This window comes from Phyllobates terribilis, unplaced genomic scaffold, assembly GCF_046119375.1.
Source record: "Phyllobates terribilis strain yellow unplaced genomic scaffold, ASM4611937v1 Scaffold_3__8_contigs__length_932513732, whole genome shotgun sequence".
Classification (NCBI taxonomy): domain Eukaryota; kingdom Metazoa; phylum Chordata; class Amphibia; order Anura; family Dendrobatidae; genus Phyllobates; species Phyllobates terribilis.
Window position 1 is genome coordinate 815,268,205 of NW_027362763.1, and position 27,214 is coordinate 815,295,418.

General features: G+C 42.2%; 1 protein-coding gene across 4 annotated transcripts in view; it reads right to left on the reverse strand.

The window, feature by feature from the left end:
• TIAM2 (TIAM Rac1 associated GEF 2) overlaps positions 1-27,214 on the reverse strand; it is a 518,307-nt gene that overhangs the window by 415,622 nt on the left and 75,471 nt on the right. Inside the window, exon 1 of one of the 4 annotated variants that reach the window (XM_073672432.1) lies at positions 18,890-18,912. The exons of the other annotated variants lie outside the window; for them this stretch is intronic. The gene's annotated coding sequence lies outside the window, so the exon portion shown is untranslated. Of the gene's footprint in view, positions 1-18,889; positions 18,913-27,214 lie in introns of those variants that run through there. 4 annotated transcript variants of the gene reach the window in all.

Consider the following 27,214-nt stretch of genomic DNA (forward strand, 5'->3'; position numbering starts at 1 on the left):
ATATTGCTGAGCTATGAGCTCTGACATCCTCCCACTATTCAAAATCACCCTAAAATAACTGCTGCATTCCCTGCCTAGGATTTTATTCAGACTACAATGTCCCTCCTAATTGGCTGCTCTATAACATGTGATGTGATAGCTGCGAAGCATTATTTTGAAGCCCGTGCGAAACGCCTGAGGTCATGTCAGCCTTCTGTGACGGATGCAATCTTCTGCAATGTGTAAAGGAGTCAGGCATTTCACATTAATGCAGTTGCAAAATGTTACATTTCTACAGGAACTACAATTTTCATAAATTCTACTCCAATTTGATTTGCATTGAATCATGATTTCTAGTCAAAAGTTGTTTCGTGTAAAACTCTCTGAAAAGACAAGAGGGCAGTTCCTACTTCTGGAAAAAAATAGGTTCAATCTCAAGAGGAGACAAGTCTTTTTCTTATCAATCTGTGGAACAGCGTACCCCAGGGGCTATGCACAGTGGTAACTGTCCATGGTTTCAAGAATGGCTATGATGCTTTCTTAGATGAAAATAACAAATACTTATGTAAATATGTAACATTTTTGTTCTGAATGTTGATCTATTCAATTGACACTCGGTATGAGAAGGAAATATACATTATGGATATACCTGTACCCAATTCCCTTTATCCTTTCCCATATCTCGGATGAACTTGAAGGACTTGAAGCCGTACTATGTAATTATGATTTGTCCAGCTATGCTTGCTGATGGTTTCTGGGTAGCTGGGTCTAATTTATTAAGCTTCAGAGAGGGCCACAATGGCTCTCTTTAAAGAGACTTTCCATCTTTACTTCTTTTATTCCTTAGCATAAAAATAAGAAAGCCAGGCTTACTTAACCCTAGCTACTGCAGTGATGCCTCTCCACCGCCGACCCGGTCATTGTTGACATGGCCGAATCGGTGACATTACAACTATTGAACGTGACTCTTCCCGACATTCACTGAACTCAGCGTCTTGCGCATTCTACATCAGCATGACCACTGAGCCTGAGGCATCGCTGGGGTGGCAATGGAAAAATAATGCCGTTATCCTAATTTTTACCAAAAGGAAGCCTAAGGAAAAAAAAAACTTAAAGACTAGTTTGAATCTTATTGGCAAAGTACATGGGAAAAATATGCAATTAGCTTTATCCCAGGGGGAAAAAAACTTTATGGCAATTGCTGCCTATTAAAGCACCTTGAAAGTCAGTATCTGACTCTTTATTGAGGCAATGATGAAAGTTTGTGAGATTTTAGTACCGCTGAAGATTTAGCATATCCTTGACAACTTCTCACCATTATTTCAATTACATTTTTTGAATTTCTGGAAACTATATGTACAGAAAGCTAGTGTCAATCTAGTGTACTGTAGAGCACAGCAAGCATCTAATATGAAGGAAGGAGTAAGGTTAATCACTTGCTTTTATCACAAGGCACCTCTAATGCGTGCTTAGAAATAAAAGGAAAAGTGAAGAACAGAGTTCAGGGAAGGTACGGTACTTGTTCTGAGCAGCAGCTGTGAAACTTCAAATGTGTTTTGTATGCTCGGCCTCTTCTCTTTTTACCGAAAAACAAAGCCATTTTCCATCTTGCTATGTCCTACACACTGCGCTCAGTATGCAGCTTTTCATTCAACAGTAAACATGTAAGGTGAGAGTCAAATTCATCAGGACAACCTGACATAAGGAACAAAGGCAGAGCTGGACGCAATGGTCTCAAGACAACAATCAACTGTACATTAAAGATGACATTTTCCCAAGTGGTAAATGCCACAACACTTTTATCCTTTCTGCATAGGCTGCAATTTTTTCTTCTCAAGATTAATCACTGATGTTGCATCATTAGACTCAATATCTAAAACCCTTATGTACCAACCACCCGACAAATGATTAGGGCTGCTCTGAGGGTACAGTATTGTTAGGGTATGTAAAATGCAGCATTTTACAATCCCAGCAAAAGCAATGAGATTTCAGAAATCTCATGCATACAGCAAAAATTACAGACCTCTCCATTCTTTGTAGGGGGTAAAACGTGCAAAATCGGCAGTGTATGAAACACTTATTTTCCCCACTGTACATATTGTTAACTCATGCCCGTTTGTTGCTGCTATTCATTCATATAAGAGCTGCACTATTGCTTTTCATGTCATTATTTTGACTGGGCTGTACTCCTGCACATAATTTACAGCACTTTATATTTTATTAGCATGTTGGCATTGACTGCAGGATCAGATATAACAAATTTATTCTATAATGGTTAAATTAGTTCTTTCTTTTGTGTTTTTGCATTTGTATATAAGAGTACTTCACCCTGTTATGTTATTAATTATCTATGGGGGGGACTTTCTATTTAAGCTATGTTTCCGGCCAGTAATACTGATATGCGCTATGTCCTTTTCTTGATTGCCACACATGTAATATGCATGAAAAACTCACCGTGAAACACAGCTACAAATGCCTCAAAAATGCAGCAAAAATGCGGTAAATGCAGTTTTTATGCTAAGAGAGAAGGTTTTGTCTGCAGAACAAAGCGTTGATTCCCAGGCACCCGTCCATGTGATCCTGATGCGGTATAGGTTTTTCCGTTACCGGAGATATGCAAACGTGTGAAACCGGCCTTAATCAGATCGGTAAACGGTGTAATGAGAAAGAAAATCAAAATGCCAGAATTATGATTTTTTGGTCGACGCAACATTGCAATAAAATGCAATAATGGGCGATCAAAACACTGTATCTAATCCAAAAGGGAATGGTATCAATAAAACTGTCAGCTCGGCGAGCAAAAAAGAAGCCCTCATTCGGCCCCAGATCCCGAAAAATGGAGAATCTACGGGTCTCGGAAAATGGCGACTTTTTTTTTTTTTTTTTTAACAAACTTTGGATTTTTTTTCACCAATTGTATAAAATGAATCTATACATGTTTGGTGTCTACAAACTCGTAATGACCTGGGTAATAATAATGGATTGTCATTTTTAGCTCATGGGAGGATACCAAGACATTATGGTTTACACTTGGGAAAATCACAAAACTAAATGGGTTTCACATCCTTCCGTACCGGCTTTATTCACTAAAAATGCTGTAAAATCTGATGGCAACATTTTTTGCTGCTGTTTTGCACTTACTCATTGCTTTCTATGGGTGAAAAAAACACTGCAAAAACACTGAACAAATTGACATGCTGTAGTTTTCAAAAGAGCAGCAGTTTTCCAATTCAGTCAGGAAAAAAAAAACAAGAGTGTGTATGAGATCTCTGAAATCTCATAGCTTTGGCAGCTTTTAATTTGCATAAAAAATGCAGCAAAAACGCAAAGTGTGAACATAGCCTTACAAGTGAACATACATTAACGGTATTTTTTGCAGCATTTTTTTTGCAGCCAAAACTTCACTCTTGGCAGTAAAAACATTATGTAAAAAAAAACAAACAAACCCTTGCTCTTTTCCATCTACACCTTCGGCCTGGGACAGCTCATAGAGTCTCATGGCTTTCAGTATCATCTCTATGCTGATGACACACAGATCTACCTCTCTGGACCCGATATCACTTCCTTACTAACCAAAATCCCACAATGTCTGTCCGCTATTTCATCCTTCTTCTCTGCTAGATTCCTAAAACTTAACATGGATAAAACAGAATTCATCATCTTTCCACCATCTCATTCACCCCCCCCAACTGACCTAGCTATCAATGTCAATGGCTGTTCACTCTCCCCAGTCCCGCAAGCTCGCATCCCTGGGGTAACCCTGGATTCTGATCTCTCCTTCAAACCACATATCCAAGCCCTTTCCACTTCCTGCTGACTACAACTCAAAAATATTTCCCGGATCCGCACATTCCTCAACCACAAATCTGCAAAAACACTAATGCACACCCTCATCATCTCCCGCCTCGACTACTGCAACCTCCTGCTCTGTGGCCTCCCTTCCAACACTCTTCCACTCCTCCAATCTATCCTAAACTCTGCTGCCCAACTAATCCACCTGTCCCTCCGCTATCCCCCGGACTCTCCTCTCTGTCAATCCCTTCATTGGCTCCCCATTGCCCAGACACTCCAGTTCAAAACCCTAACCATGGCATACAAAGCCATCCACAACCTGTCTCCCCCATACATCTGTGACCATCTACTTCGCTCTTATCTCCTCTTCCCACAATCACATACAAGATTTGTCCCGTACATCTCCCCTACTCTGGAACTCTCTATCCCAACATATCAGACTCTCGCCTACCATGGAAACCTTCAAAAGGAACTGGAAGACCCACTTCTTTCGACAAGCGTACAACCTGCAGTAACCATCGCTCCAACATACCGCTGCACAATCAGCTCTACCCTCACCTACTGTATCCTCACCCATCCCTTGTAGACCTCTCTCCTCCTGTACCAGTCGCCATCACGTTTTGTTCAAGATTATTGTAATTGTTTTTGTATGTATACCCCCTTTCACATGTAAAGCGCCATGGAATAAATGGTGCTATAATAATAAATAATAGCTAGCTGTGTATTTTCTGCATTTTTGCTGCATTTTTCAGGTGGATTACATTTGTGATTTGTACTGTAAAATGCAGTACACTATAGTTGTACAGTATAAGAGATAAAAGCTGTCATTGCAGAAGAATGACAGCAGATAGAAAAAGAAAGTTGCAAACGTGCTTATTTCCATGCTGACCAATTAGCCCCTTCACAACCGGGCGACTTTTCATTTTTTTTTTTTCGTTTTCGCTTTTTCCTTCCCTTTTCCAAAAGCCATAACATTTTTTATTTTTCCGGACTCGGGATGAGCTGTACTTTTGAATGACCTCATTCATTTAATCATGTGATGTACTAGGAAACGGGAAAAAATTCAAAGAGCTTTGAAATTGCAAAAAGTACAATATCGCAATTGATTTTTGGGTTATTTATTTACCATGTTCACTATATGGTAGAACTGACCAGGCAATATGATTCTTCAGGTCAATACAAGTACGCAGATACCAAACATGTTTTTTTTATTATTTAAGTAGTGAATAAAAATTCAGAATTTTTTTTTTTTACAATGTTGCTTGTGTCACCATTTTCCGAGACCAGTAAAGCCTTCAATTTTCGGGATATGGGGCTGTGTGAGGGCTTATTTTTTGTGACCTGACGTTTTGATCACCTCTTATTGCATTTTATTGCAGTATTCTGGAGGCCAAAAATATGTAATTTCTGTATTTTTTTTTACAGCTGAGGAAAAATATGCAGATCTGCACTGCCTCACTGAATAACATTGGTCCGGGTGCAGTCTGATTTTTCATCAGATTGAATTCATCTGACTTATAGGCAAGTGTGAACGAGCTCTAACACGCACCCCCCAGGTTTAAACAGCAAAAAGTGGAAAAACATAATTCCTATTGATTAAAATTTCCTGGAGGTGTACAGAAGTGAAGGTGTCAATATCATCATTTTAAAGCACTGGGGTTGAATAGGGAGGTAATAGATCTGTTACAGTTTCTCAGCAACTTGTGTATTTATGTGTATTTATACTAACATATGGCACAGTCATTCTCCACAGTGCTTTACCGTCATTTTCATCCATGTATACTATGTGTACAATTAATAGACAAATGAGTGTTTCGATTACATCATTTTTAGGTATATTTTCCAACTCCAAGCTGTATGGACTTGAATGCTTGTTGGATGAAGCAGATCAGATGATGTGTATTTGTGTAATGAGGTAGGATGTGACCTAAGGATATACCATCCTTTATCAAGGTGTGCCGAATTATTAGGCCGCTTGTTTTCCTTGGGCAAAAATAGGCCAATAAACAGATTTAAATGACTCTGAAATGTCAGAAATTGTTAAAAGTCTTACTGAGGGATGCAGCATTTTTGAAATTTCTAATATATGATTTTGAGAGGCATCAAAAGTTCTCAAAATCAAAAGTTTTGTTGTAAATCCATGTGTCCATCACCTTAAGTGTCCATTGCTTAAGTGTGTGAAACATGAATTAATCCTGAATTGAACCTGAAGTGAACTGAAGGTAACTGGATACTAAATCACAGTAAACAATGTTTGTGTTTGTTTTCACTCTCACCCCCTTAATCCTTCACCTTTTCCAACCACCCCTAATCCCTACACCTAGTAATGAACTCTTCATCTCTCCCTCCATTCTCCCCACCCATCTCACCTCCTCCTCAGAGCTATTCCTCAACATACAATCCTGTGTCTCCAAACACAGACAGCCACCTCATGCCCTCTCCTGCTCCCACCTACTAACGCTTTCTCTGCTCCTCCTCACTGCGGGCGACATCTCTCTACATTCCGGCCCTCCTCACCACATCCCTACAATCACTTCCACCTACTACCCACGATCTATCCCAAACTCTCGTAACCCTTCTAACCTTATACCCATCCGCCCAGCCCCCGCATCCCCAGTCCCTCTAACAGGAGCTCTATGGAACGCTCACTCCGTCTGCAACAAACTTTCCTACATTCATGACCTCTTCATCACTAACAAGCTATCCTTCCTCGGCATCACTGAAACCTGGCTCACCCCCTCTGACACGGCCTCTTCTGCTGCACTTTCATACAGCGGATTCCACCTCTCCATAAGCACCGGCAAGCACGGTGGAGGAATAGGTTTCCTTCTCTCAGATAACTGCACCTTCACCCATATCCCACTGCCACCCTCAATTACTCTCCCCTCTTTTGAAGTGCACTGCGTGCGCATCTACACCTCCCTCCAACCTTCAACTGTCTGTCATTTACCGCCCCTCAGGATCAACCACCACTTTCTTTGACCACTTCACCACTTGGCTACTTCATTTCCTCTCCGTTGACATTCCCACTATCCTAATGGGCGACTTTAACATCCCCATTGACACTTCCCTCTCAGCTGCCTCTAAGCTTCTATCCCTCACTTCCTCCTTCGGTCTTACTCAGTGGTCTTCCACACCCACCCACAAAGACGGCCACACACTGGACCTCATCTTCACCCGCCTCTGTTCCCTATCTAACCTCTCTAACTCACCTCTCCCTCTCTCTGAACACAACCTACTTACATTCTCTTCCCTCTCCTCTCCAGGGCAACAATTCACACTCCACAAACTTGCATACCCTCGCAGAAATCTCAAACACCTTGACCTACACTCACTCTCTGAATCCCTTCTCCCCCTTACAGACATTAGTTCCTTACATGATGCAGATGTTGCTGCCACTTTATACAACACCACAACAGCAGCAGCTCTCGATTCGGTTTCCCCCCTCACACATAACAAAGCTCGCACAATCAACAGACAACGCTGGCACACCAGTCTAACTAAAGAACTGAGACGCGCCTCCAGGGTTGCTGAGCGTAGATGGAAAAGGTCCCACTCCAATGAGCACTTCATCGCATTCAAACAGTCCCTTACTACCTTCAAGTCCACACTCACTGCAGCAAAACAAACATACTTCGCATCTCTCATATCCTCCCTGTCTCACAACCCCAAACAACTATTCAACATCTTCAATTCTCTCCTCCATCCCCCAGTGCCTCCTCCCTCTCCTCTTATTTCAGCCCCGCCCAACACCTACTCAACCCTCCTCCTCCAAAACCACCTTCTCCATCATTATGGAAGATCAACTTTCCTCTTTACTCTCCAAATCACATCTCACCACCTGTAAACTTGACCCAATCCCGTCCCACCTCATCCCAAACCTTACCACTATCTTCATCCCAGCCCTAGCCCACCTCTTCAACCTGTCACTAACAACTGGTGTCTTCCCCTCATGCTTCAAACATGCCTCAATCACACCCATCCTCAAAAAGCCCTCCCTTGACCCATCCTCTCTGACTAGCTATCGCCCCATATCACTTCTCCCCTATGCCTCAAAACTACTGGAACAACACGTCCATTCTGAGCTGTCCTCCCACCTCTCCTCCTGCTCCCTCTTTGACCGCCTACAATCGGGTTTCCGACCGCACCATTCTACTCTAACTGCACTGACTAAAGTCACCAATGACCTACTAACCACCAAATCTAAGCGACACTACTCTGTCCTCCTCCTAGACCTGTCATCTGCCTTCGACACAGTGGACCATTCCCTCTTACTACAAACTCTCTCATCTCTCGGCATCACAGACTTGGCCCTATCCTGGATCTCCTCATACCTAAGAGACAGGACATTCAGTGTCCCCTACTCACACACCACCTCCTCATCTCGCCCTCTATCTGTCGGTGTCCTCCAAGGTTCAGTTCTAGGACCCCTGCTCTTCTTCATCTACACCTTAGGCCTGGGACAGCTCATAGAGTCTCATGGCTTTCATTATCAATAACTGTGGGGAACTGTAATCATCATCATCATCATCATCATCAACTGCTCCAGTAAAAGTGAGTTTTTCTTACTGTTGCACCTGAGGTCTGGACATTACTAAATGAGATGGGCTGATCCTGCATCCCTTCCACAACTCCCTTTTTACTCTGCTGAGGACAGCCTTCCAGCTGGTGAGGCCACTGTGACAGTTAGCCGCCATTACCCCCCGGCTCAGTGGAGGCTCACCCAGACACTTGGCTGGCTAGAAAAAGCATTTATAAGCTGTGATACTTTCAAAATGGAGTGCTACTAGGTGGAGGGTGCCCAATTTTTTTCATCGGCTCAGTTTTCTTTTTGTAATTTTTGAAATGTAAAAGATGAAAATATATTTATATTTTTTGCCTAAAATACAAAGGAAATGTGTCATCTTTAACTTTAGGCTTTTTACAGATCATTTCATCTTCAGCTTGCTTAACTGTTCATAATAACTGTAATTTTGACCAGGGGTGCCCAAACTTTTACATGCCACTGTATTTTCGTACATCGTGAGTTGTTTGGTGGCTATTCTCACTGTAACCGATGAAAATAAACACTTGAGATAGGAAACTTTACTACTACTGCTACAACTACTACTAGTACTGCTACTACTACTACTATTTTTGTTTATATAGACGCAACATATTCCGCAGCACTTTACAGTTAAGCGGGGACATGTACAAACAATAAAGACATCACAAAGTAATACATAGTTCAACACATACAGGAGAAGTGAGGGTCCTGCTCGCAAGTTTACAATCTATAAGGAAATAGGGGGACACAATAGGTAAAATGTACATATATTGTATAATACAGCCATCATTAAAATAAATAGGGACTTTATATTTTTCATTGAGTTGCATAATAATTTTGCGCACTAATAGTTGCCCAATAATTCGGCACATAGATATCCTCCTAAGAAACACAAACCTCACTTTTACTTTCTTAAATATTCAGGTTTATTATTGATTGGATTGACTGACAGCACTGGAGTTGTTCAATAATAAAATTAATCATCAAAAATACAAATTGCCTAATAATTTTCACACAGTATATGGATTGTTCCTATTACATTAGCTGTGGGAGTGTTCTCACAAGGATAGAATATTTTCCATAGTTGCCCCATGGACTCAACAACACATAACATAATACTTTATATTGTACTTTGTAGTCTTTACCATAGAGTTCTACCAAAAAGCCCATCTTAAACCAATCTAACAATTTATTCAGTTATTCTTTTCATATTAATCATGTTTTCTTGCAGAATTTTATCTATGAATCTCCACCAGAATGGATTACATATGAATATTCATTAGTGGTTCTATCATTTCATCTGTTGTAAATGCACAATTTGCCATCTATCTCCACAAGCTGACAGCTGATCGGTCTGCTATACAACTTCCTACCTACTTCTGTCCAATGCTTTATGTGATTGCATTGAACAATTACTTTAGTTCCAGCATAAGCCTATATAAAGATTGGGGCAATTACGCCAAGGTAATAAAAATATCAAATTTATTCAATATTGTTATTAAAATGTGATAACATAAAATAAAAAAAATGTAAATGGAGAAATTCAGACATAGAACAGCCACAAAGGTATTGTTCACCAGTTATACCCAATCTATCTAATCAATCATAAAGCAGTAGGAAAATATGCAACCATAGAGAGGACAAACATATACTCTATGTATATACCCACATCCTGTGCACTAATGTAAGTCAACCCCAAAAAATGTGGAATAATCCTAAAAGGACAGGTATGACTGGGGTGTACAAAAATGTGCCCCAGAATAGTGAAAAATGAATCGATGCACACGGAGGGGGTTAAATACCTATAATACATTATATTCCATAAACACATAGGAAGATAGATCATGGAGGAAAGCTGGGAACAAAGTATCAAATAAAAGTATGCCACAGCAAATACATGACCTGTTAGGCTGCCACTGGTAAACCCCTGACGCGCGTTTCGCAGTGCGCTTTCTCGGAGGTGTAATGCAGGGGATGTCTGGCCTAGTATATATAGGTCGCTAATGAGGCTGTTTGAAGCGGTGCTCGCAATGACCGCGCCGCTGACCGGAAGTCCCGGGAGCCGGCATCCAATGTCACATCCGTCCAACCCCATCAGAAGCGTCATGATGGAGGAGGGCGGAGGTGAGGCCTTATTAATTAAAGGTCAAGTTTAAATAGCATCCATATTTATCATATATTGGGTCATGAAATTTATAGAACCACATAAGAAATATCAAATAAATATTATCTGCTTGTGTCAGATCTGACCATATGGTGATCACCAATTGATATCCTATTGTGAGGTTTAAGTTATCTATTATCTGTTAGAGCTGCTATATGTCACCAGCCAAGGTAAAGCTTGTATCATCCAAATTTGATATAATAAATAAGCCGTGTCAGGCCTGTATACGGCTAGTATAGGATGTATAACAGCTATGAAGCAATGTATCTCCACTGCTGTGCAGGTACAATCGATGTCTAGCTGCAAACACGCCACCGGATGATCTGACACGCGAGCCGCATCCCGTGTGCAGCTAGCGTGAAGGACGGCGAGTAAGTTTAGCGGCTGCAGGCAGGGTCTCCCTATGCCAGTGACAACACCGACGCTCGGAAGCAGTCTGCGCACAGTTATAGATAAACTACCAGATTAGCTGCAGTTTACCAGGCGGTGCCATTATAGCAGCGCATGTTGGTGTATAAAATTTGTTAACCCTATCTAGGTTAGTAGATAGGCGAGGATTATATCGGCACATCCAAACCAGGATTAAAATTGCAAATCTTTATTTGGAACTAGATAAAATTCATATTAAAATATAGAAACCCGATGCATTTCTGGTGCGTGACAAATATTCTTGTTCCAAATAAAGATTTGCAATTTTAATCCGGGTTTGGATGTGCCGATGTAATCCTCTCCAATCTACTACTTTGGCACCCACCGGAGCAACTTCATGTGAATATACTCCAGACTGATCGGCGTGGTAAGCTCTCATTCCCGTTTCCCCTCCCTTCGTTGCGCCTATCTACTGTATGTTACTTTATTTCAGACCATATTTACTGCCTAGCATCTAACAGGGACATGTGTCCCTGACACGCGTTTCGCATGGATACTGGCTTTTTCTAAGGGCGAGCACATTCTCAGGTTATTTATACAAGCTGTCATGACTGACAGGCAGGTCGACCAATCAACACATTAGTAATTCTCAAATACATATAATAATAGGCATTTGGAATAGGGATTAGGTCAAACAATCCACAATCAGTATAACCTCAAACAATAACTTGAATTACGTGTTATGAATACTAAATTAGGCTTTTTATACAAGAATAAACATTTAATTTAGTTATTAGTAAGATATTCCACATTTAAAAGGCACATTGTTGAAAATAAATATAATCCCAATACATACCATATGTCAATACAGTGGGTTATATGTTGATTAGATATTAAATTAGACTTTTTATAGGAATAGACACTTAATACCATTCAGACTATTATTGACTTATTCCACATTTAGGCTATATTCACACATGTTGTGTTTTGCTGCGTATTTTGCAGCAGATTTTTATGCAAATTATCAGCTGCGTCTAGCAGTACCAGCAAAGTGTATGAGAAACCAGAATTCTCTGTTCACACATGTTGCTTTTTATTCGATGCGTATTTTATGCCTTACTTGCGTATTTGGAAAATAGAGTGTCACTTCTTTCAGCGTTTCTGCAGCAGAAAACGCACCTGCGTTTTTGCTGCGTATCTGCTGCATTTTTTCACCCATAGGAGAAAAGGCGCTGGTCTGGCGCGTTTCTGCACCAGACCGGCGCCTTTCTCAAGGTATAAAACCCAAGTGAGGCCACTTGGTTTTAGCCCTTGAGAAAGGTGCCGGTCCGGTGCAAAAAAGCATTGGTATTAATAAAAACCATTTTGGAATCCCAAGGCTCCTCATTCCCACAGCGCAGCCCACCTAAACGTGGCAGCTTCCATTTTTTGTCATTAAGGCAATGTGCCCATGATGCAGAAATGCTCCGGATTTTTCCTGAGCGTTTCTACATCTCCCTGGCAGAACAAACGCATGCGGATTTTACTTGCGTTTTTTCAGCCAGGGACAAGCGGATGTGAAGGGTTTTGATCATGTGAGTTCGCATGCGGGTTGTCAAGCGCTTTCCAAGCAATTTTAGCATCACTAGGAAAAGTGCTTGAGAACTAGGTCACACTATATAAATCCATGCAAACGGCATGGATTCATGTTTTGTCACCAAGTTAGTTAAAAAAAAGAATAAAAATGTAAAAAAAATTATACTCACCTTCTGATGGCCCCCGGTCTCCTTATCCGATGCGTCCGGTCTTCCCGGTGTCTCGCGGTTGTGTAAAAGGACCTTCCATGACGTAATTTAGTCATGTGACAGGTCACGTGACTGCCGACGTCAGCGGTCGTGTGACCCGTTACATGACTAAATGACGTCATGGCAGGTCCTTTTAGACCATCGCGAGCTGCCGGGAAGCCAGGACGCATCACTATGGAGACCGGGGGCCATCAGAAGGTAAGTATAATGTATTTTTATATTTTTTTCTTTTACAGGTACTATGGTACCCGGGTCTGGATGAGAGTCTCCTCTTCTCCAAAACCGGGTACCATCCACACATTGAATTGCTTAATATCCGCATGTGCACATGTAGCCATGCGGATATTAAGCGATTCAATGCAAGTCAATGGCAGCAAAAACGCAAAATAATTGGTAGTGCTGCGTTTTTTTCCGCAATGATAATCCGCAGTGGAAATTTCTGCAGCATGTGCACAGCACATGCGGATTATCATTGGGGATCATGGTAGACCTTCTACCAAGCGTTTTTTAAGCGTTTCTGCGGCGGAATTGTCGCTGCGGAAACGCTTAAAAAGCGCATAGTGGGCACACAGCCTAACTCTTAAAGAACCCTTTTCTCCAGCCACGGGGCAGCAGCAGCGGATTTTCATGCATTTATAGGTGTTGTGCCTGTACGCAACACCTTTAGGTGAGTGCTACCATCAATTATACCTATCCCTTGTCAGACGGTATTGCCCTATTTTGTGTGCGCTTCTGTCGCTCTCCAGAGCTTCTCGAAAGTATTCCCACAGACGCCAGCAACAGAGGAGATGTAGAAATGACCTTCTCTGTCTCCTCCGCAGCTGTGCTGTGATTCTCTCATGCTAGAGGATCGGAGCACAGGGCACTGATACTCGGCTCACACTCACAGCAGAGCAGGAGCCGAGTGTCATTAACATATCGCATGTGATACACTAGTGGGACCCTGGCCTAATAGTGAATAGGGCCGTTCACAAGTCGTGATTATCTTGTTGATTCTAAACCTGGTTACTATTCACATACAATTACTATACAGGAAATAGCAGGCAGCAAAATGAAACACAATGTAAACCAAACTACATTTCATTGGTTACACATCTGCTACAGCTAAGAAAAAAAGTAGCACGTCATATAACTTTAGGCAGGCCTCACATTATGCAGTATTAGTGTCCTAATACAGCAAAAAATGCAGTGTCTGTGTATGGGATTTTTGATCTTACATGTAACAGAAAATATTTATGTGGATGTTCATATACAATATATATATTTTTATTAAATTGGGTTTTTGACTTTGCTTGTAAATGTGCATTCAAATAGCAGAAAGATTTAAAATAAAAAAAATAGCCGATATGTTTCAGCAGGCATTGCATCTCAACAATGGTTTATACTCTTATTCAGATATATAGGCCTGTGTCGAAAAAAATACTGGAAAATCTCCATGTTTAGCATGAGATCATAGGTATTTGAGCACTTCCAGCTGCAAGAAATGTGACAGCAATGGCACATACTACTTCTGCATGATACGTTACAGGCAACCTTTCATATAAGGTGAAAAACTTGAAATGCAGCATATGAAATATTATTGTTTCTTATTATCTGGTTAATAGTTTTAGTACAAAAATGTATTTATATTTAACTAAAGAATTGTTGATGTACCCTTCTGTGTAAGTGCTGACAAAAGAGAGACCAGGTAAAGATTTAGGCCGCGGCCCCACTATCAGTATTTGGTCAGTATTCGGTCAGTATTTTTTCTCAGGAATGCGAGCTTATAGGAAATCAGTCACCAGGTTTTTGCCACCTAATCTGAGAGCAGCATAATATAGAAACAGAGATCCTGATTCCAGTGATGTGTGCCTAACTGAGCTACTTGCTGTCATTTTGAAAAAAAATGACCGTTTTATCAGCAGGAGATTTTCACTAGAGGACAAGCAAACCTGCTGTTATGTAGTCCTCCACATTCATGAGCTATGTATAATTCCACGCATACCACTAATTAGCAGGTTTCTGCCTATGCACAGTGTACACAAAAGCTGTCAATCAATGCTGTGGCTGTGGTTTTGCAAGGCCCAGTATTCAGAGAACTGCTAAGTCTGCAACAGTTATAACAATGATTCTATCAAAATGACAGCAAGTAGCCCAGTAAGCCCTACATTCTGCTGCTCAGAGATAAGATAGCAAAAACCTGTTGACCGATCCCATTTGGACGGGAGATGGACAAACAGGAGCCAGATAACTAGTGCAAGTGAATCAATGCTATATTGAAAGTAGGTTCTTCAATATGTTTTGTGAGCATGCATTATCATACTTCACCATCATCTCTTGTCCATTATTCTTATGAGGACACTTTAGAGGTTATTTAGAGAAAATTACAACAGGAAAGCTTTTTTCCAATATACCAAAGAATGAGCCTTCCTAACTCATTCATTTAGCCAGTGGAGTAGGTGTTATCCATGTTATCCACAGAATAGGTGATAACTTTTAGATTGGTTTGGTTCTGACTTCTAGGACCCCAATGCATAGCCGGAATGGGGCACTAATACCCCAGTTAGAATGGAGCCGTTGCGTGCATGCTTGACCTCCATTCCAACAATTCCCTAGGAGGCTGCCGCAGACAGTGGAATACCGTGATCCAACAGTCCCATAGGAATGTGGCTTCATTCCTGTGGATAGGGGATAAATTGTTCTAACAAGACAACGCAATAAAGTTATGCTATTCTGTATGGGTCAGATACAGTACAGGCCAAAAGTTTGGACACACCTTCTCATTTAAAGATTTTTCTGTGTTTTCATGACTATGAAAATTGTACATTCACACTGAAGGCATCAAAACTATGAATTAACACATGTGGAATTATATACTTAACAAAAAAGTGTGAAACAACTGAAAATATGTCTTAGGCTATGTGCCCACGTTGCGGACCTGAAGCATATTTTTTACGCTTCTCCCTGCCGGGAAAATCGCATGCGGATATTACATGCGGTTTTCCCGCCAGGTAGAAGCGTTTGTGAGGCGTCTTTGCATGCATTTCCGCATGCGGGTTATCAAGCACTTCTCCAAGCATCACTTGGAAAAGTGCTTGACAACTTGTTCAGAATGGTAAAAAATAAAAAAATAAAGTTTATACTCACCTTCTGATGCATTCTCTGCCCCGTCCGGAGTCTTGAGCGGCTCATGCTGTTGTGTGCAGGACCTGCGGTGACGTCATTGAGTCATGTGATGGGTCACATGACTCAATGACGTGGCAGGTCCTTCAGACAACAGCGCGACGGAGGGAAAACATCAGAAGATAAGTATAAACTTTATTTTATTCTTTTTTTTTACAGGTTCTTTGGTACCCAGGTCTGGATGAGAGTCTCCTCTCATCCAGACTTGGATACCATCCGCACATTGATTCCGCAGCGCTTCCGCAAAATTAATGAACATGCTGCGAATTTTTGACCGCAGCATATTCGCTGCGGAAAAATCCGCAGCATGGGCATTGACATTGCGGAATGCCATTGGGGACCATGGGGTGCGGATATACATGCGTTTTTCAAGCGTTTACGCTGCGGAAATTCCGCAGCATATACGCTTGAAAAACGCTACGTGGGCACACAGCCTCATATTCTAGGTTCTTCAATGTAGCCACCTTTTGCTTTGATGACTGCTTTGCACACTCTTGGCATTCTCTTGATGAGCTTCAAGAGGTACTCTGACTGATTAATTGAGTCTGTGGACAGGAGTCTTTTATACAGGTGGCTATGTAAGACAGCTGTCTTTAATGCAGGTAACGAGTTGATTAGGAGAGTCTAACTGGTCTGTAGGAGCCAGAACTCGTAATGGTTTTTAGGGGATCAAATTCTTATTTCTCACTGCAAAATGCAAAAAAAATTATCCAATTTATACATTGCGATTTTCTTGATTTTTTGGGGGGATATTCTATCTCTCGATGTTAAAATTAACCTACCCTTAAAATTATAGACTGTTCATGTCTTTGTCAGTGGGCAAACTTACAAAAACAGTAAGGGATCAAATACTTATTTCCCCCACTGTATAAGTCCGAATGTTGGGGGGGGTATATGTATATACTGTGTGGGGTGTGGGATGTGGAGGGAGTGGTAGCAGCGGAGGAGCGGGGAACAAGAGGCAGCAGTTGCCTGCTGCAGCCTACACTGTCCCCTCATGGGCGTGGGGAGCAGTGAATATTCATTCTCCTTAATAGCGGCACACAGTGTATCCGCAGCGTGGCTCCTGCTGCTGCCGGGTGATCGCGTGTGCCCGCTATTAAAGGGCATGAAAATTCACCCCCCTCTCCACGCCCATGGATGTGGGGAGGGGGTGAATATTCATGCCCTTTAACAGCTGACACACTGTGTGCTGGCTATTAAGGGGCATGAAGTCACTGCTCCCCGTGCACACAGTCCCGGAGTGGGGACCAGTGACTTCCGGCAGCTGATCTCTCCTTGTGAGCCGCGCATGGCAGTGACATCATGCGCGGCTCACATGGCGAGATCAGTGTGGACAGACAGGACGCAGCGCTGGAAGAGAGAGAAAAATGGTTAGTAGGAGTGTTTATTTTTTTATGTGCAGCGTGATGGGGATTAGGAGGACCATGCATACCAGGATAAGGATGAGGGTACCATGCATACCAGGATAAGGATGAGGGGGCCATAAATACCAGGATAAGGATGAGGGGGATCATGCATACCAGGATAAGGATGAGGGGGCCATGCATACCAGGATAAGGATGAGGGGGCCATGCATACCAGGATAAGGATGAGGGGGCCATGCATACCAGGATAAGGATGAGGGAGCCATGCATACCAGGATAAGGATGAGGGGGCCATGCATACCAGGATAAGGATGAGGGGGCCATGCATACAAAGATAAGGATGAGGGGGCCATGCATACCAGGATAAGGATGAGGGGGCCATGCATACCAGGATAAGGATGAGGGAGCCATGCATACCAGGATAAGGATGAGGGGGCCATGCATACCAGGATAAGGATGAGGGGGCCAAGCATACCAGGATAAGGATGAGGGGGCCATGCATACCCGGATAAGGATGAGGGGGCCATGCATACCAGGATAAGGATGAGGGGGCCATGCATACCAGGGTAAGGATGAGTGGGCCATGCATACCAAGATAAAGATTAGGGATGTCATGCATACCAAGATAGGGATTAGGGGTGCCATGCATACCAGGATAGGAGATGAGGGGTGCCATGCATACCAGGATAAGAATGAGGGGTGCCATACATACCAGGATAGGGATGAGGGGTGCCAAACATACCAGGATAGGGATGAGGGGTGCCATGCATACAGGATAAGGATGAGGGGTTCCATGCATACCAGGATGGAGGGGTGCCATGCATACCAGGATAAGGATGAGGGGTGTCATGCATACCAGGATAAGGATGAGGGGTGCCATGCATACCAGGATGGGGGCCACGTATAATAGGAAGGGAGCATATATGTCAGGATGGGGGATATTATCAGAATTGAGAGACATTACCCCTATACCACTGTCAGCAGAAGACCCCCTCCCCCTTAACAGTGCATCGTAACCGCATTTTTTGCTTACATTTTTTTTTCCATTCTCCTCCTCTAAAAATTAGGTGCGTCTTATGGTCCGGTGGTTCTTATAGTCCGAAAAATACTGTACTTGATGTAAAAATGAATACACACCACATCAAAAACGATTACATCTAGCATTCAGTATGCGCTCCATGATTTAAAGGACAGCACCAAGTCTTCTAGGCAGCCTCAGACTGGGGTGCCAAGGGCCCACCGGTAACCATCTCCAGGGCCCCCCTTTTCAAATATACTGTATGCAAATGCGACATTAACAAAAAACATACAATTATATAACAATGAACTGGGTAGATTGTTAAATGAATAAGATGCTGCCTTTGTATGTACATAGTGATTCAAGTATAGTGTGCAGGAAATAGTGTCCCAGTAGTCTTAATATTTATCCGCATTGGCCCTGTAAAATTGTAGGCGGGCATGCATGGGACGACACCCATGCATGCCATTCCTCTGCAGTGTATGCTATATTGTGCCACGGGAAACTCCGCAGTTTGGTGCTCTATTTCTTTAGCTAACTACAGTGAAATTGCATGTCAATTGTCTTCAACCCCTCTCATTAGAAGAAGCTCCTGTTTAGGTGTTAACTTCCATGGTCGGCCTGGACATTAGATGGTTGCAGTTCCAACTTTGTTACATTTTTGTATCACTTTTACTACAGTGTTATGACTGTAAAGTAAAGCTTTACCGAGCTTCTTGTAGCCTTCACCTTTCTTCTGTAAGGACATTATTTTCTTTCTCAGGTCTTGTGACATTTATCTTCCAGGTGGTGCCATTTTCCATACAAAATGTTGATTCTGAATGGAAACTAAAAAAATGTAGGATTTGGACTACCAACCATATCAGTATAAATCTAGCATGGTAGAAGCTATATTGAAATATAACTTTTAATTATTATATGATAAAAAAAGGCCAATGGCTCAATAAAAATAGACAATAGACACGATAAACCAACAAACGACACACATAGACATTTAGTCACAAACCCAAGGGAGCGAGGGTGCAATTACCCAATATTATAACCCCCCAGCAATAAGGCAGTGACATGTAAATAAATGAGAAAGGAACAATATCACCGATAGTTGGAGTATAGCCTTACTCAAAGCACAAGAGGATCCCCACTTGGCTGGTTACTTCATCCAGAGAGGTACAATCCACAGAAGAGATACAAACAAATGGGGGGGGGGGGGGACTACCCACACATTACCCATAAAGCGATATCTCATGTATAAAAAGGTGAGCTGGGGATCTATTGCACATGTCCCAAAAAGTTTCCCATTCCCTACGCGTTTCGTTAGTCACTCATCAGGGGATAGTGAGGAAAATAGGGGACCGCTGTATAAGCACAGCATGATAGGATTCCCAAAAACAAAATACAAAAGGGAATTACATGTGCTACATGCTCAGATAATGGGTGGCGTTTTAAATATGCTCACTTTTAGCGCCAATTACAAACAAACATCACTTCTCTTCCGGTGCGCTATGTGACGCACCACAGTGTTCATGTGACCAGACTGAAGGCGCAGGTAATGACAAGGTGAAGAGTTCCACGTTGGAACGCATCGCCGATCAAGGAGGAACCGGAAGGGGCGGGACAAACATGTAACATCCGGTCCACTGCGCTCCAGTGTGGAACGCATAGGTCAGGTATCGCGCGGCAGTGACAGCACTGCGTCACTTCCGGTGCGCTATATATATAACCGACTATACACGAAGGCACCAACAAAGCGATGCGTTCCAAGGTGGAACGCATCGCCAAACCATGAAAACCGGCTCACTGCGCTCCAGTGTGGGGACGCACCTGCAAAGTCCCACACAACATGTCACCACCATATTGATGAGGGGAAGCGCAACTAACATATACCTGCGCTCCATACAGAACACCCAACCATGTATACACTCAAATGAGGCGCCATTACCATGACAACCACCACTATAAGGGGGTGAAAGAAGAAAGAGACCATCACATAGATACAGTAGAGGTATAAATTCATGTCTATAAATATGGCTATTATAGCAATCTATAAAATAAGCCATAACGCCTAATCAAAAATGCAAAGACATATCATCTCAAGAATTCATAGAAATCCAGGGGTAGAAATAGCAATGCTATATAATTACAAAAACACCCTAATTATTTAGGTAAAAGGAATCCTACAACCCAGGATATAACACGGCCGGGGGAGGACAAAATATTTTTTAACGTGGTAGTTGAGGCGGGCCAATTGGCCAAGGGTCATGAATAATCATGAAAAAATCCTAAAATTGTCAGGCACACAGATGGACAACCGAATTGGAGAAAAAGAAAGAAGAGAGGAAGGTCCTAATGTACCCTATTTCAACTATTCTGGCAGCCTACCTGACAGCGGAGGTTGGCACCATAAGGGAAAACGAGAATGGCGCCCCCGCTCCACGACGGCTCTCCCTAAATATCCCTGATAGGCCCTAAGGTTAAGGGAGATAGATTTAAAGGAAACAACCAAAGGTTAAAGTCTCATTGAGGCCAAGTGGGGATTGGGTTTTGAGACAGAAAATTCACCTGGTCTAACACTGAAGGATTTGTTTGTCCCAATTACCACCCCGTAAGGGGACGTCAACCTTATCAATTCCCATAAAGGTCAACAGTGAATCGTCTCCCCCATGTACTATATTGATATGTCTCGCAAGGGGGTGTCCCTTTTATTGGCAATGTCCCTCAAATGTTCCCCAATTCTTCTTCATAATTCGCGAGTGGTCTTTCCTATATACTCTAAACCGCATTCACAGGTGGCTTTGTAGATGACTCCCTTCGTGCGACAATTGATAAGGGAACGAATGGTGTACTCCTTTCCTGTGACATTGGTTAAGAATTTCTTCCCTGTTTTCAGGACTCGGCAAGCGATGCAACCACTGCATCTATAACAGCCCTTAATATTATTAGATGTAAGCCAAGTGGAATGGCAAGGTGGGACAAAATGACTATGCACCAATCTATCACCAATGGAATGGCCTCTATTAAAGGTGATAAGAGGGTGCGAGCCAATCAATTCACCAATATCGGTGTCCATCTTTAGTACCTGCCAATGTCTCCGTAGGATAGAACGAACCTCCTGCGAGCTGTTGTCATAAGGGGTAATGTAGCGAATAGATGTCTGCTCTGTTTCTTTAGGTTTAGGAACCAATAATGATGCTCTGTCCCTAGACTTGGAGTCATTGTACGCTTTCTTATGTATACCATCCGGGTACCACCTATCGTGAAAGAGCCGTCTAAGATCCTTTGCCTGTCTTTCAAAGAATTCGGGCAGGGAACAGTTTCGCCGGGCTCGAAGATATTGTCCCTTAGGAATGCCCTTTTTCTGGGAAGCAGGGTGATTGCTATCCCATCGCAACAGAGCATTAGAGGAAGTAGATTTTCTATATGTTTCTGTTGATAAATGTCCTTCTGTTGTTTTTCGGATCATAATGTCCAAAAATGCTAACTCCCTCTCGTGACATTCATGTGTGAAGTATAGTCCCAGAGGATTGTTGTTCAAAAGTGCCACAAACTGAGAAAAACTGGCTTGGTCTCCTTTCCAGATGACCAGAATGTCATCGATATATCTTGTCCAGAGGACAATACGATGGGTGCCCTCCATTTCTGTTTCTCCGAAAAAGATTGTTTCTTCCCACCAGCCCAGGAGCAGATTAGCATAAGCGGGGGCACAGGGGCTCCCCATTGCTGTGCCCCTGAGATGGTGGTAGAACTGTCCATTAAATAAGAAAAAGTTCTTCGTGAGGCAAAATTCGAACAGAAAAAGAAGAAAAGTGTTATGGCCTGTACATTGGCGACCTCGACTCTGTAGAAAGAAACGAGTTGCCTTCAGTCCCACAGAGTGTATAATAGATGAGTAAAGTGCCTCCACATCTATACTACAAAGTATTGTGTCAGGTTCCAGAGTGATCCCATCCAACTTTCTCAACAAATCCATGGAATCTCTGGTACATGAGTTTAACGATGTAACAAATGGTTGTAATAAAGTATCCAAGTATATACCAAAATTTTGACAGAGACTTCCTACATCCGAGACAATAGGTCTCCCCTTAATGTGTGTTAAGCCCTTATGGATTTTGGGAAGACAATAAAAGGTTGCCACAATGGGGTGACGTGGGAGCATAAAATTGAACTAATTTTTGTCAATAAAGTTATTGTTCAATCCGTCAACCAGAATATCTTAAAGCTGAGCCAAAAAGGTGGTTATGGGATTAGAGGAAAGTCTAGTGTGTCTAGAGGGATCATTGAGAATCGCCATGCACAAATCCTGGTAGTTAGATACATCCATAATCACAATATTGCCACCCTTGTCTGAAGGTTTGATGACAATCTGAGCGTCCTTCTCGAGTTTGTGCAAAGCTTCCATTTCAATTTTAGACAGGTTCAATCTACCCGTTCTATTTTGTATACTTAGTTGTTCAAGATCTCTGGTAACCAGCTCAACAAATACATCAATAGTAGATAAGTCATTTTGAGGAGGAGGCATTTTTACACTTTTTAATTTTAAATTAGTGAAGGGGCCTTCGCCTGTGTTGACTGGGATAGGGTCAGATAAATTGTAAAGGAATCTTACATCTGAAAGAAGAGAATCCGGAATACCAATATCCCTACATGTACGTTTATCTTCCCTAATAAAATGTTTCCGCCATTTGAGCTTCCTTGCGAACAGATGGAGGTCTCTAACCCCCTCAAAAAGACGGAAGTCAGAAGTGGGGACAAATGAGAGACCTTTATCCAAAATGTGTCTATCAAGAGGGCTTAAATTTTTTTTAGAAAGATTAATAACGCCACCCATTATCTGAGCATGCAGCACATGTAATTCCCTTTTGTATTTTGTTTTTGGGAATCCTATCATGCTGTGCTTATACAGCGGTCCCCTATTTTCCTCACTATCCCCTGATGAGTGACTAACGAAACGCGTAGATCCCCGGCTCACCTTTTTATACATGAGATATCGCATTATGGGTAATGTGTGTTGGTAGTACTCTCCCCCCTCATTTGTTTGTATCTCTTCTGTGGATTGTACCTCTCTGGATGAAGTAACCAGCCAAGTGGGGATCCTCTTGTGCTTTGAGTAAAGGCCCCGTCACACTTAGCGACACTGCAACGATCCCGACAACGATACGACCCGTCAGGGATCGTTGCTGCGTCGCTATGTGATCGCTGGTGAGCTGTCAAACAGGCAGGCTCACCAACGATCAGGGGAGCAGCGACATCGTGGAAAGAATCTTTCAACGATGTCCTGCTCCTGGTTACCAGCCTGCTGAAGCAGGAGCAGGCTGGTAACCATGGTAAACATCGGGTTACTAGGGGCACACGCGCACTTAGTAACCCGATGTTTATCATGGTTACGAGCCTGCTAAAGTGAGTGGCAACCTCCCGCTCACCGTAGCAGAGTGGTAACCATGATAAACAGCGGGTTACTAGGTGCGCGTGTGCCCCTAGTAACCCGATGTTTATCATGGTTACGAGCCTGCTAAAGTGAGCGGTAACCTCCCGCTCACCGTAGCAGAGTGGTAACCATGATAAACAGCGGGTTACTAGGTGCGCTCATGGTTACCAGCCTGATCGCTGCTCCCGCTGGTCACACACAGCGATGTGTGCTGACCAGTGGGAGGGCAAGGGCAACGACCAAAAAATGGTCCAGGACACTTTGCAGCAATCAGCGACATCACAGCAGGGGCCTGATCGTTGCAAAGTGTCACACATAGCGACATCGCTGGTGAGGTCGCTGTTGCGTCACCAAAACCGTGACACAGCAGCGATCTCGCTAGCGATCTCGCTATGTGAGACGGGGGCTTAAGGCTATACTCCAACTATTGGTGAGATTGTTCCTTTCTCATTTATTTACATGCCACTGCCTTATTGCTGGGGGGCTGTAATATTGGGTAATTCCACCCTCGCCTCCGTGGGTTTGTGACTAAATGTCTATGTGTGTCGTTTGTTGGTTTATCGTGTCTATTGTCTATTTTTATTGAGCCATTGGCCTTTTTTTTTTATCATATAATCATTAAAAGTTATATTTGAATGGAAACTAAGGCTACGTTCTTATGATGAGTGTTTGTTGAGTTTTTGATGCTGCAGAATTTCTGCACCTTAGTTTACTTGCGGTTCTTTCATTGCTTGTTTGATGCTGTGTTTTTATTGCGTTTTTGATGCTCTGTTGTGTGTCTCTGTTTTAAATAAAGCTGCTTTGATTTTGAAACTTCCTGGTATTGACATTGTTAGGTGCAAACTACATGTGTTTTTTATGCGTTTACGCTGTGTAATTGCACTAAATACGAATGTGCGTTTTTTTTACCTGTGGATATCCGCTTGTAATGTAAGTCTATGGGGAAAATGCACACAGAAAACTCAGCGCACTCACAAGAGAAATTGACATGCTGCAGATTTCAGACACGCACCGTGAGTTTACGCAGCGTTAAAAAGAAGAACAGTTTATGTGAGATTTCTATAAATCCCCTCCACTTTGCTGGTACTGTAAAACGCTGCACTTTGGCTTCAGTGAAATATGCATCATCAAAAACGCAATAAAAGCTCATTGTTGGCACACAGCCTAAAGGTTTTCTGACAAATCTCTTGGGGTGTAATCATATAAGCTGAGCACTGTAAATTCAGAACTTCAAAACATAATTTTCCTTTACTGGTGCATCACTTTGGGGGCATAAAGGACCGATTTGCTTACCTTTTACAGGGCCACACTGTCATATAATTAGTTTGGGGCATAGAAGTTTCTGACAAGTTCTGTTTAAACACTGGTATCTTCATATGGGCCCTAAATACCAGGGGTCGAGTGCCACTGCCACATCTATATCCTAGTAGCGTGTGCCTGATATGGCATAGAGATGCACAAAACTACTAATTAGATACACAAGGAAATCATTTCTACATTTATTCTTATTGACATCGCTTTTCTAAAAGGAAAATAGACTAAAATGGGAACAAAAAGGTTATTTATTTATACATCTCCCCAATGTATACAAATACATATGCAAATCATTAAATATATACAGTGTATACTCGTATAATGCATATATTTATACATCTCTCCCTTAGTTTTGGTGTATTTGAGCTTTCTAAGAGCAAAACCATGATGGCACACTGATCCACTGATGGCACATTGATGGCACACCGATCCACTGATGGCACACTGATCCACTGATGGCACACCGATCCACTGATGGCACACTGATGGCACACCAATCCACTGATGGCACACTGATCCACTGATGGCACACTGATCCACTGATGGCACACCGATCCACTGATGGCACACTGATGGCACACCAATCCACTGATGGCACACTGATCCACTGATGGCACACTGATGGCACACTGATCCACTGATGGCACACTGATGGTACACTGATGGCACACCGATCCACTGATGGCACACTGATCCACTGATGGCACACTGATCCACTGATGGCACACTGATGGTACACTGATGGCACACCGATCAACTGATGGCACACCGATCCACTGATGGCACACTGATGGCACACCGATCCACTGATGGTACACCGATCCACTGATGGCACACTGATGGTACACTGATGGCACACCAATCCACTGATGGCACACTGATCCACTGATGGCACATTTTGGTCAGTATTTTACATCAGTATTTGTAACCCAAAACCAGGAGTGGGTGATAAATACAGAAGTGGTGACGTGTTTCTATTATACTTTTCCTCTAATTGTTCCACTCCTGATTTTGGCTTACAAATACTGATGTACAATACTGACCAAATACTGAACGTGTGAACGTGGCCTTGGGAAAACCCAATTTTAGGCAGGTACGAAGCCCAGCACTTGATGCTAGGGAAAATTCTTAAAGATCAATTGCTGAACTTAGAATTGATATGATATGACCTGTGAATGCCTTAATAACAGCATAATTCAGTTATAATTATGGAATATCGCGTTTTCAGCAATTATGCTTTGTGTAATACAAGATTATTTACTAATTCTGTATAATTATCTCATGGTTTTCAATATCTGTACTTGTTGTCAATCAATAGAAATTTGCACTGTTTACTGCCAGGCAAGAAAAATGTATTCTGATCAAGTAATGGACACTAAGATGTAGAATGGATAAAAGCTACATTATGTGTACCAGAGCTCCGATTATAAATCTCTGACTTTGGAAATCTGGGGTGAGGAGCAGCACATAATTCATGTATAACACACAATGGACACTAATGATAACTGACAAACCACAATTACATATAATGGGCTCTGGCATTTTGCATTGAAGTGTCTGTTGTTTTGACTGGAATATTTTTTTCTTGTCAAAAAGAACAAAAGGACCATGCCTCCCTCTCCACTTTGCTCTGCCCACTTTTCAAAACCCACAGGGGGTTTATATGAAAAAAAATCAAAGCAAAAATGTTATTCTTTTTTCCATTTTTATTTGATTACATTAAGACTTGTCTTGCTTTTGTATCATTTTTGCATCAAAGCAATGCAGCAAATCCCTCTATGAGTTTGTTGTATTCATGATTTCCATATAAAATATTTATTGAACTCATTTAAATTTCTGTTCACTGCCAAGATTCAGATAGTTTAACAAATTAGTCAAGCTCTGTCTGGCAGGAAAAAACTAAATTATATAGAATTTAGGAGCTTGTCAGACCGTTTTAGGTGTCTGTCTGGCTATTTCAAAGAGCAGGGAGGGAAGATAACTAAATACAGCTTTTGTTGAATTCCTCAAAAAGTTTATCAACCTGTGGCAATAAATGTGCAACAACTTCATATATCTGCAGCTTATCCTACTCTACAGTTTGGAACAAAAAGATGCTAGCTAATTTTGTCCACAAAGATGTCACCGCTTCTAATTTTACAAGATGTTATGCAGTAGCTTAACTAGAGTTTGAGCCCAGGTGCAAAATCTGGACCACCATGTTGGTGAGATGTATGGACCCATGGAACTTTCTAGATCCTGTAAAGCAGGGATGGGCAATTAATTTTCCCGAGGGGCCACATGAGAGACAGTGACTA